The following is a 12,438-nucleotide window of genomic DNA, read 5'->3' as shown; positions in this document are numbered from 1 at the left end:
AGAAAAAAAACAACAATCCTAATTCAAATAGGAAGTAACCTAAGTTAAAGACTAGTTTTGAGAAATGGATTAGGGTGAGAAAAGAGAATTAATTTTCTTTTGTGTGGCCTGAGGTTATTTTTTTCTTACTTGACTCTCTAGTAAATACTTTATATATATTCACAGCATTATAAAATCTGCTTATTGGTGTTCCATATTTAGAATCGATCTTTAGACAAAGCATGGAAGACTTAACTTTGGTTTCAGAATGGAATATACTTATCACCAACCCAGTAACTGTAAAGAAGAATGGTTGTGATGCAGAGGCTCGAAGGATCAAAGGCAGGAGGCAGGGCAGCGGGAGAAAGCAGAGCGCCGAGTCCTTGATTACACAGTCAGGAGTCGAGCGACTTGCAGTCCAAATCATGCAGGAGGAGAGACAGAGGCAGAAATGGGTGAGTTAGCCCAGATCCACGTGTGGCAGGAGTCAATGGACACCACTGAAAGCTGGTAAATCGGACACTTCTGGGTGGGACGCCAGTGTGGCACGGGACAGAGGCTGGCAGGGCCTGGCAGCTCCGGCGGCGACCATGGTGTACCACGGCCTCATGGTGCCCCTCATTGTGATGGTGCGTTCTGGGGCTTCGTTGGCTTCTTGGTGCCTTGGTTCATCCCTGAGGGCCCTAACCGGGGAGTTATCATCACCATGTTGGTGACCTGTTCAGTTTGCTGCTATCTCTTTTGGCTGATTGCAATTCTGGCCCAGCTCAACCCTCTCTTTGGACCACAGTTGAAAAATCAAACCATCTGGTATCTGAAGTACCATTGGCCTTGAGGAAGAAGACATGCTCTACGGTGCTCAGTCTTGGAGGTCACGAGAAGAGAATTCTTTCTAGATGGGAGGTCACCTCCATACCCTGACTACTTTTCTTGCCTTGCCTGTTTTGGGCGTCTGCTACCTTAAATGTTCATACCACGTTGAGTGTCTTATTCCACAATGCAGTGTTTCTTCCTTTGCCCTTTTCTACACTTCGATGTGCCTACGTATTCTAAACTGTACCTGCTCCACAAGATGGTGACGCCCTCTCCTGAGACAGGATGCTCTTCTGAGAAACATGCTGCTCTCTCCTCGGAATCTGGATTTGAAGATGGCTCCTGTCTCCTCACCACATGAGAGTCAGCGAAGTGTTTAAAAACTGCTACAAGACAAACATGCTCCAGTGTGCCAGTCAGGAAAGCATGCTCAGAGGACTGTCCCAGCAGAGACACCAAACTCTATTTTCAGGGTGAATTTCTTATTTCTGCCATCTTTTGGAATAAATTATTTTTCTGCTTTCTAAAAAAAAAGAAAGAAAGTATGCTGGTAAATCAAAAAACAGGCATTTGCATGTTGTTTAGTATTTTGTGGCAACCAATAAAGAACGGCAACCCTAACTGTTTAAAGTTGGCTACCATGGGGAGTAGGGCAGAGTGAGGAGGGGGAAGGAGACTTTCCATGGTGATCTGTACTGTCCAAATGTAATTTCCATCACATGTAAGAATTACTTTCAAAATAAAACTGGAAAGAATAAGGATATTACCAAGTGAAGAAAACACTGGTGAAGAGAAGAGAAGCTCTTAAATTTTGTTTGCAAGACAGAAATTGAATTGATCCAAACATTATTTTTATTTTTTATTTTTGTGAAGAGAGGGTCTTGCTATGTTGCCCAGGTTAGCATCAAACTTCTGGCCCCAAGCAACACCCTCACCTCAACCTCCCAAAGTGTTGGTATGACATGCGTGAGTCACTGCTCCAGTCCTGTGAGTGATTTTGAAGGTTAGTGACTCGTTGAAAACAATGGATGGGTTCTAGTGGCTTTTCTTTTCTTTTCTTTTTTTTTTTTGAGTTGGAGTCTCACTCTGTCGCCCAGGCTGGAGTGCAGTAGCAGGTTCACGGCCATCGCAGCCTTGACCTGCTGAGCTCAGGTGATCCTTTCGCCTCAGCCTTCCAAGTAGCTGGAACTACAGGCACACGCCACCATGCCCTGCTAATTTTTTAAAAAAATTTATTTGTTGTAGAGTTGAGGTCTCTCTCGCCAAGTTGCCCAGGCTGGTCTTGAACCTGTGGGCTCAGGCAATCCTCTCACCTCAGCCTCCTAAAGTCCTGGGATTATAGGCGTGAGCCACTGTGCCTGGCCTGATCCAAACATTTTAAAGGGCAATTTTGTAATAACAAAAAGAACCAGGGTCATCGTCTAATAATAACATTGTGTAAGTTTCCAGTCTACTTGAATGACATTGAATAGTAGCTGGAAACCAACTGAAGAGGAGGCAAAAGACAACACAGAGAGCTCCTTTACTGCACGTGAGCATGAACATGCACACACAGGCTCACGCCCGCACACGGCTCCCATGTTGACTCACTAGGATGGAAACATCAGTCATCCAGGTTTGTAGAGTCCTCCCATCTCTAGCTTGTACTCTCTGCTGTGATCCTTACATGGACAGCTGTTTCTGGTGGTTTCTCCATCCTCACATGACTCATCCTGGTTTACTTTTGTGGAAGCGATGCACTTAGGAGCTGGGACTTTTCCCTCCTCCCAGACTCTGAGGCTAGCCACAGTGTTCCAAAGCCCTGGGTGCCAGCCAGCAACTTGGAGACACGCCCTCGAGGCTGTATATCCTCTACTTGTGGTCACTCAGAAGAGGCCCAGTCGATGTTCTGAGCATGGTCAGCCTGGTAGAGAGGCGATCCTCGTGGCCTGCCATGCGCACTTGCCCTGTGCCACCTCCAACGTGATGGGAAAGAGGATATCGCCTTTAGACAGGCTCAACAGTGGCCATCCAACTCAACTAGAGCAAGAAACTGGGTTCTTCCGAGATTTGATGGTGAGACTCCTGAGAAATGCCTATAGTGAAGTATGTTTTGCTAGAGAATAATAGTTGAAACATAATCACCACAACAGCCCTGAAATCTCCATTTTAGATGAGAAGACTGATGCTCAGTGATGATGAGGCATTGTCCATGATCGTTCACCTAGAAAGTAGTCAAGCAGGGATTAAGATTCAGATCTTACAATCCCCAATCTTGTATTTTTCACACTACTTTGGGAGACCTTTTTGAGGATGTCTTTTCTTAGTGTTAGACAAGAAACTCTTTACTCCACTTTAGAGTTTCATAGAAAACCCTGTTCTGAATGCTGATGTCCAGCATCTCACTTTGTTGGGCTTTGGATTGAATCCTAAGTTTGGTACTTAACAGCTGTGTGCCTTTGGTCAAATTTACACATCTCTGGGTTTCAGTTTGTTCATCTATAAGCTGAAGGTAATAATACTTATCTCCAGTAAAATCTCATCAGGATTGTTGTGAGGTTTAGGTGAGATAATACACATCAAGCACTAATTAGGGGCTCAAAATGGTAATGCTGGTGGTGGTTGTGAAGATAATTATTTTGAAATATGTTGGACACATTAAACAGCTCATCCAATCTTCTTCCTCATACGGGTTCCCTTAACTGCTCTTCGGTCCTTTCAGATGTCAACTCATCTTCAGAATAGTAAATGAAAAAGTAACTGATCATGCGACTTTGTAAAGATAGCAAAACTTGAGCTATCAAACTCTCTTGCCAAAAACAACTGTAGAAGTATTCAGTGTGTATATCCGACAGTGTTCAGTGTGGCTATATCAGTCGGATGATCGCAAGCCCCATTCTTTTTTGTCCACAAGAAGTGTTTCCTGAAGGAGTGGCAGTGGTGTGCACAGTGCATGGGATCATTTTCCAATGAGATAGCATCCTTTCTATCAGGGAAAGAGGCATTGGCTCTCCAGTATCACAGTTGTTCAGAGAAGTATGTACCATTTGTACTTGGCAAATTCGTGCTTACCAAGCTATACAAACAAGCAGAGGCTATTAATAACAGCATTTGCACTCTGGAGAAAAAGAATGCCAGACAAAACCTTGGGCTTTGGTTATCTTCAAAGCAGGGTAAATAGAAGGCTGGGAGGAACGAAGGTACCTTGTCTGCAGTAAGAGGACTGTCATGCTGGCTCCAGATAGCAAAGGGATGGAAAGTGAAGTCATCTCCTGTAAGCGGGGAAGTCCATGAAGACACCAAACACAGACACAGGGAGGGAGATGAGCAGAAAAGGTACATGTGTATAAGGGAAGACAGGTGCCCTTTGCTTATGAAGCAACCACACCCAAACGTGTATATGTTGTAAACCTAGGGTCCCCTGTGAGGCTCACAGAGGGGCCAAGATTATGAGAAAACATAGCTTTTTCTTAAGAACTCATGCCTCCCAAACAAGGGTTCTCTGACCCTAAATGTGAATAATGCAAAAGTTGGAAAGCCCTCACTTAGAGTTATCTTCCTCCACAACAAATGGCTCAACCATTAAACAGCATGGCCAGCTGAATGAAAAAACACTATAGGTGAGAATAGAGACTTCTGCTAGAAACAGAACACATCATGCAATGAATAAAACCTTGCAAATGAGACATCATAACTTTTTCTTACAAACCCTTTACCCTAAACTTTTCAAGTATGAAGAAATAATAATTTAATAGAACCATATTTTTTATAAGTTCTACGAAATTTTGAAGTGTCGTTATTACAACTTTTAAACATACGTATTGTTATTCTTTATAGTTTATAAATCACAGGAAGAATCTTATTTAATATTTATAATTTGATATAATTGTCTCAATTTTGTAGACTGAATTTAAATTTCAATGTTTTTTGTTCATCAACTATGTGTCGGGTACTGTACTAGGCACTGGACTTGATAGATTAAAAACTTTGTCTTAAGAAGTTCAAAATATCCTGGGGGACACAGACATGTCACAGATATAATAACAGAAATATAAACACAGGCATGGGAGAATGGGGGAGGGAACAACCCATTTGCCTAAGGCAAAAACTAGCATCTGTCAGATCTGGAACTTGACTTAAATTCTTCTGAGTCTCAAGTGAGTCCTCTGTCCTGGCATAACAATATAACTTTAGCTTTTCCAGAGGAATAAAAACAAAACTGAAAAATATTCACTCAAAAAACCCACGTATAAATTACCAAGTGGGCAAAGTATCAAAACACTGTGGAAACTGCGGTCAGGTCGAGGCTGTCAAAGGGCAGATAAGGCCTGCCCAACGGAACAGCAGAGGCCTCTGGTTTCACACCCACCATGGACTGCTCTTGGGATCTGATCTTTATGCCAAGACCCTCACCCCCGGAATCATCTGACTTTGTGTTGGAGGAGCAGGAAGTGTGAGAGTCTGTGGTTGGGCTCAGTTCCTTCCAGAGTGCCCAGGTTCCCTCCCCGGCTGTGAAGAGGGTGGGAGGAATTCTCCATTTAGGGAGTTGGCTTTAATGGAGTGGGGGAGCTGCTTGACAACAGGGAGGTCAGCCTGAGGGCAGACACAACAAATGGCGGCCGGTTCCTCTGGTCCGCTCCTTCCCGCCCCGCTTCCTCCCAAAGTTGGGTGGAAGCATGAAGCTGCACTTCACCCGCAGTCACTCGTTCTGATGACAAACAAGTAGCATTTCCCAGCTGTTGGTTTTTCCTTTCCAGAAGACATGCCTTTGCCTCTGGACTTGTTTGATGGCTGGAAGACCAGGGTGCCTTCAGCAGCACCAGCTGCCATGGGGGAGGGAGGTCTGCAGGAGCGGGCCTGTGACTGAAACTCAGGGCCCAGGTCACTCCCTCTGTCCTATAGGCAGGAATGGGAGCCACGGGATCCGCGCCAGTGACACAGAGTACTCATGTTTTCCCACTCAGCCAGGGCTTTGTCCCAAGGGAAGGAAGCAAGAGGTAAACACGAAACCTGATTTGCCTGTGTCATGTGGAACCACAAACTCTTGATATCAGAGCCACTCCCTACCTCCCCACCACTTTTCCCAGGAGGCCATGTTTATTCTGTCCAGTGCCTGCCATCAGGCCACAGCTATACTAGATGGGACCAGAGTAGACACCTGACACAGGCTGGGCCGAGCACATCCTCTCTCCTGGGAACAGTGCCTCAGAGACGCTGGACGTGCCAAAATGGAGATTCTTCACCCTTGCCCTGTGTTGAAATTGTCCAGGGAATTCTGAGCATGCACACACACATACACAAGTGTGCGGTGGCCAGGCCTCCCCCTGGTTCCCATTTCTTGGTCAGGCTGGATTGACCTAAGATAGAGCTTGCTCTGTGGCTAGGACAGGGCAAGTGCACGGGAAGCAGACATGCAGAGGACAGTGAGAAGTCCTCTTGTTCAGAAGTTGGGATGAGCAACTGAGGCCCTGGAGAGAGTAGACAAGGCTTGTGACTCCTGGTAGCTTTCCAGGTCTGGGGTCCAGGCCATTCTCAGGCCTGATTTATTCCCTGTCCTTGAATCCTCCCTTCAAAATGTTGCTTCTTTCTTCACCAAGCCATCCTCACAGTCCATCCATCACCAGTCACAGTCGTACTGATTTCATGCAGAAGTCCCTCTCCGATCTTGCCCTTGTGGCTTTTGCAATGGAGATCTCATCATCGCCCTCCCTGAAGGGACTCTGCCCGCGTCCTCCTCCCTCCCATCCAACCTCCATGTAAAGCAGAACTGATCTACTCAGTCCCAAACTTAGAGCCCTTCACAGGTTCCTCATTGCCTGTTAAAAATAACAAAATTGACATGTCCTGTAAAATATGTCACTAACTGAAAAAAGTAAAGTTGCAGACCAGTAGGCATGGGATACTTAAGCTTTTCTTTCTAAAAGGTAACTTATCTATGCATACATAGAATGTCTCATACCTCTAGGAAAAAGGAAAGATCTCTGTTCACAGTGGTTTCCTTGGTGGGAGGGTTTTGGATGGGCAGAGAGGGAATGTCACCCTGTCTTGCTTCATATAATTTTTAATATATGGTGGGGAGTACAAGTAACTTTAGATTGTTTTCTGTTTTCCTTCAATACATTTTTAAAAATTCTGAGGTCTTTCACTTTTGCTCTGGTGATCTCTCCCCTATTCTGTGCCATGTATCCCCAGCTGCTCTGAACTTACATTCCTCCCCCTAAACTGCCCCCTCTTTCAAGTAATGGTGGCATTGCCCATTCCACCTTTCTTTCTGAAATGTCTGCACTCCATTCTTCATCAGAAACATTTCTTTTCTTCTTTGATCCAGATCAAATGACACCTCCTCTGGGAAGCCTTCTTAGGCTGAGTCATCCTCATCGCATGTCTGGGTCAGTGGTTCTGTCCTAGTGACCCCCACAGTCCCCACCCGCTGTGTCTGCCATGCCACCACCAACTCATGTCATGGCTGGTGTGATCTCCTGATTATCGCCCTGGCTGGGGCTCCTTGAAGGGGAGGGCTGAGCTTACTCCATCTCTTCTGCACCTTGCAGAGAGTTGGGCTATCAAGGTTACACAGAAGAGCTGGGTGGGTTGGTTGAACGAGTGAGGGAAGGTGCAGGCCCCTGGGTGCAAGGCAGAGCTTGGGTGGACGGCCCTGACGCCTCAGCCGGGAGAGCCAGCTGGCGTGCCCGCCTCACAGCCCCGTGTCTGAGCTGGGCTCTTCACCAGCTGGTGGATGCAGTCGCTAAGCCGGGCTGGTAGTTACTGATGTCGCACTTTAAACGTCACAGAAATCCGTTAAAAAGGGTGCTTCTAGTAGTTATCATTAATAACAACTTAACGAGGCTCAGTCTACTCTGAAGACTGTCTAGGGACAGGACAAAGCTTACTTCTCCTTTTCTCCTCTCTCTCTTTTTTGATATCCTTTTATTTAGAGAAAGTTAGAAATGTATCATTTTTCTCTTACAACTCTTTCCCCAAGTAAGAAGATAATCTTGCTTTAACTTTCCAACTGGTTTACTCTAAGTAAAATAGTATGACTTCCCCTTGTCTTTTCCCTTATTCCAAACAAAAATCTTCCCTACCTGAGTAAAAGTTTAATTTCATTTTTATTTGACCAAAGCCACTTAAAATTCTATAGCATATTCAATTATACATGAAAACAGATTATTTCACCTTTAAATTAGAATAAATCATCATTTTGATCCTGGTCAAATATACTCCAAGTGCTAAGTAAAACCTCTAAGGATATTTCAGCCCCATCTCTCCCTTTAATCCTGCCATTCCTACTCTAAATGCAAAGAAAAAAATCTCTCTCTCTCTCTCTCTCTCTCTCTCTCTCTCTGTCTGTCTCTCACTCACTCACTTTCTATTAGGTCTGGGAGACTTGTTAGGTTAGTGGTCCAGTGTCCTGAGCCAGCGCCATCTGTAAGATGCAAAGAATTGCCCAGAAATTGATTGGAAATTATGGTTTATTTAGAAAGTAGATTAGAGAGAGAGAGAAAAGTGGGATCCAACTCCCCCAGGTTGGGGAGGGTGCCAGGGCTTTCAGAGAAGCATGGCTTCTCCTAACTCTTTAAAGAGAAATCTTTATTGTGGAATCCCTAACTTCTCTCTCCTTCCAAAGAGAAGACAGTCCTTACCCCTGGGTGAGAAGCTATGTCAAACTATATGATAAAATCCCAAGGGAGGAGAAGAAAGGGCTGTCATGGACTCAAGGGACAGAGGAATTTTCTTCAGGGATCTGAGGACGGTCTCATCAGAGCAACTATGAGCAGAAGAGGCATGAGAGCAAATGGGGATTTACTGTTCGGCAAATGTTTGAGAGTCCCTGTCTGTGTTCCTTCTGCATAACGACTTGCATGAAGGATGAATGGACCGGGCGTGGTGGCTCATGCCTGTATTCCTAGCAGTTTGGGAGGCTATGGCAAGAGGATTGCCTGAGTCCAGGAGTTCGAGACCAGCCTGGGGAATTTGACAAGACCTCATCTCTACAATAAATCAAAAAATTAGCTGGGCATGGTGGCACATGCTTATAGTTCCAGCTACTCGAAAGGCTGAGGTGGAAGGATATCCTGAGCCCAGCAGGCCAAGGCCGCAGTAGCCATGAGCATGCCACTGCACGCCAGTCTGTGCAACAGAGTGAGAAGCTGACTCAAAAAATAAATAAACAAAAATAAAAGGATGAATGAAGAATGGAATTTCTTTAAACTTCTATTTGGCTATTGCTCCATGCTTTTTTTTTTTTAGTTAGAGTCTCACTCTGTTGCCCAGGCTGGAGTGCAGTGACACGCTCATGGCCACAGCAGCCTCAACCTGCTGGGCTCAGTTGATTCTTCCGCCTCAGCTTTCCAAGTAGTCAGAACTACAGGCACACGCCACCATGCCCAGCTAATTGTTTGATTTATTGTAGAGATGAGGTCTTGTCATTTTGCCCAGGCTGGTCTCAAACCCCTGGGCTCAGGCAATCCTCTCGCCTCAGCCTCCCAAAGTGCTGGGATTATAGCCGTGAGCCACTGCTCCCAGCTGCCCCATGCTTCTTAAATTAAACATGTTCCCAAGACCCACACCTAGGAGCCCAGATTTTGCAAAACTTATACCTATCCATGTTGAGAAGGGTCTGCAGAAAGACGGAATGTACCTCTCACCCAGGCACAGTGTGCTGGCTCTTCCTTGGCTTCTGCCAGGGCATGTGGGGCAGCAGTGGCCCCAGAGCTGGTTTGTGCTGGGGACAGGCAGGAGGTGGCCCAGATAAGAAGCTCTAGATCCTGGGGTGAGGTGGAGGTCACTCAAGCAAGGCATGTCCTTGCCACTTTCTGGGGCTCTTCAGTCAGGGTGTTCAGAAGCTCAAGGGGGTGCATGGGGGTGGGGGTAAATGCAGTTTGCAGTTTGATGCTAGTGCCTTGGGCAGGCTCAGGCAGCCAGGCATCCATCCAGGCCATTGTCCCCTAGGAGCTGCAAATCGCTGGGCCTCAGAAACTAATACTGGCTTTGGGGTGGTCACGGTTTCTAATATCCTAGCTATAGTTTATTCAAAAAGAAGCCTCTGAAATTAGCCGGGCGTGGTGGTGTGTACCTGTAGTTCCAGCTACTTGGAAGACTGAGGCAGAAGGATCACCTGAGCCCAGCAGGTCAAGGCTGCGGTGGCCATGAGCATGCCACTGCACTCCAGCCTGGGTGACAGAGCGAGACTCCAACTAAAAAACAAAACAAAACAAAAAGAAGTCTCTGAAATACATTCAGAATCCCCCAGAGAATACAGATGAGTTCGTGAACCATATGAAGAGGGCTCTTGATCATGGCAGGCCTTGTGGGTCCAGCCTTGTTTGCTGGAAACTTGAACCTGGGCCAGGGGATAGCAGAGGTAGAACAGGGTGTCTTGTGAGGGCCGGATCGTTTTGGGCGGGAAGCAGAGGGGCATGTTGGACTGCAAGTGCCGGAAGACCGAGGCTGAACCTTGCTGTTGCTGACGCTTTAAACAATCTCGGGCTCTCAGTTGTCTCACCTGAAAAACTGGAGCTCCGATATCTGAAGTATTGGCGCACTGTGCACCTTCATTCATTTATTCACTCTCAAAAAGACTGAGCACCCACAATGAGCCAGGCACAGGCTGAGTGCCAGGGACATGAGGTCAGCGGGTGGATGTGGTCCCTGCCCTCATGGGACTTACATTCTACCAGAGGCATTAACATGTGGGTAATATTCGAATCCCTTGCCGTCCCTCACCCCTTCCTGGGTAACGGGCCAGGATCTCCTGGCCATATCCATCCTCTCCGGCATGAGGGATTTGTGGAGGAGCTGGAGAGGTTCCAGAACAAAGCCAGAAAATGATTGCAGTTTCCTTGCTGGCCTCTCCAAGAAAGCTATAAATCTTTTTCAGTCCTCCACAAGAGGCAAAGATAATCAAACCAGCATCTAACAACTCTTCTAATATCAGCAGGTTATTTGACAGGTCATTTCTAGAGCCTGGACAGGGGTGTAAAAAGGGGATCAGAGAAGAGAATTGAAAAGAGCTGTGATGGTTAATTATGAAGAGAAAAACACCACAGTGGTCATTCAGCGAAAGATGGATGTATACCAGGCCTTTTCTTGCTCTATGGAGAATTGTTTAAGGAATAGCACATTTCTGTTGCAGTGGGAATTGTTTAAGTTAGACAGAGGAAAGGACTTCCTCCCTCCAAGAATGGTTAGATGCCAACAAAATGGAGAGTTGTAGAGTAAAACTAGCTTTCTTATATATGAGGAAGTAAACTTTCAGATAAAGTAACCAAACAGCACATGTAATTGTTTGTTATCTGATATCCCCAATGCCCAGTATCTATGATTATTATCTATGAGGTGTAAGCAACACTGGACACCTGCAGGCTGACAGAGGCTGTATCCCACCTGAAGCTTCTCTGTGCTCGCAAGTCTCCATTTGGGCCTCCACTCCATCTGCTTCCTTCTCCATCTTGCTCCTTGCCCAAGCTTCTGGCCTGCAGGAACCTGTATGAGCTCCCTGCCCCAAGGTTTCTAGTTGGGTTAGCCAATGGGAAGCCCAAGGAGGAGACACTCCGGCTGGGGGGTGGGGGGTGGGGGCTGGAGGAGAGCTAGGTTAGGCAGGATGCCTATGGCCAGCACTGCTGGGTTCTTTTCTGGAAGGTTGCAGCTCCTGCCAGTCGGTCATCCTTTCCCCTGGTTCGTTGTCTCACTGTGCTCAGGTAAGTGCTCTCTCCCCTCATATCTACAGGCCCAGGGATAGTCACAGACTGTTGCCAACCCTGGGGTTCCCTTAACTCCATCTGGACCTTTGTAACTTGGCCTTTAATAAACTCCCCCGAGTTACCCGTTTGAGTGGACGTGCCATCTGTCTCCAGCTGGAATTCTGACTCATAGATTCTCTGAATTGGACTCGAGGAATTTCTGAAATTTCATTCTAAGTTTGTTTTAACAAGAAGGTTTGAGCAACTACTTTTTACAAGTGATACTTATGTACTTAACAGTAATAATATCTAAACATTTTTGAGTGCTTGTAGTATGGACCAGGTAGTGGACTGAACGTTTTATGCTTTAATCATTATAACAACCTAGTGGTGAATGTGTTTTCAAGTCTCTTTTCAGGTATAGAAATCAGTGTTCATTTTATTTATATATTTATTTTATTTTTTATTATTTATTTTTTTTGAGTTAGAGTCTCACTCTGTTGCCCAGATTGGAGTGCAGTGGCCGCTCCCGGCCACCGCAGCCTCAACCTGCTGGGCTCCGGTGATCCTTCTGCCTCAGCCTTCCAAGTAGCTGGAGCTACAGGCACACGCTGCCACGCCCGGCTAATTTTTTGATTTATTGTAGAGATGAGGTCTCGCTGCCCAGGCGGGTCTCGAACCTGCGGGCTCAGGCAATCCACCCACTTCAGCCTCCCAAGGCGTGGGATTACAGGCTGAGCCACCGAGTCCAGCTGAAACCAGTGTTCATTATAGTTACCTCGCCTGAGGTCACAACCCTAATAAGAAGAGGAACCAGGATTTATATTATATATCTGGAGTGCAGTCGCATGCTCACAGCCACTGCAGCCTCGACCTGCTGGGCTCCGGCGATCCTTCCGCCTCAGCCTTCTGAGTAGCCGGAAGTACAGGGATGCGCTACCACACCCGGCTAATGTTTTTGATTTTTATTGTAGAGATGAGGTCT

The 12,438-nt window shown here is 46.3% G+C and overlaps 1 pseudogene across 1 annotated transcript; it reads left to right on the top strand.

Moving 5' to 3' along the window:
* Nucleotides 1–569: 569 nt before the first annotated feature.
* Nucleotides 570–1,005, top strand: LOC110594626 (annotated as a pseudogene). The gene has a single exon (XR_002481348.1). The product of XR_002481348.1 is annotated as a V-type proton ATPase subunit e 1 pseudogene (transcript).
* The last annotated feature ends 11,433 nt before the right edge of the window (nucleotides 1,006–12,438 follow it).

Source organism: Carlito syrichta, unplaced genomic scaffold (assembly GCF_000164805.1).
Source record: "Carlito syrichta isolate Samal-C Ts95f unplaced genomic scaffold, Tarsius_syrichta-2.0.1 Scaffold316502, whole genome shotgun sequence".
Lineage (NCBI taxonomy): Eukaryota > Metazoa > Chordata > Mammalia > Primates > Tarsiidae > Carlito > Carlito syrichta.
The sequence above is the reverse complement of the archived record's forward strand: the minus strand, read 5'-3'. Positions and strand labels throughout refer to the sequence as shown.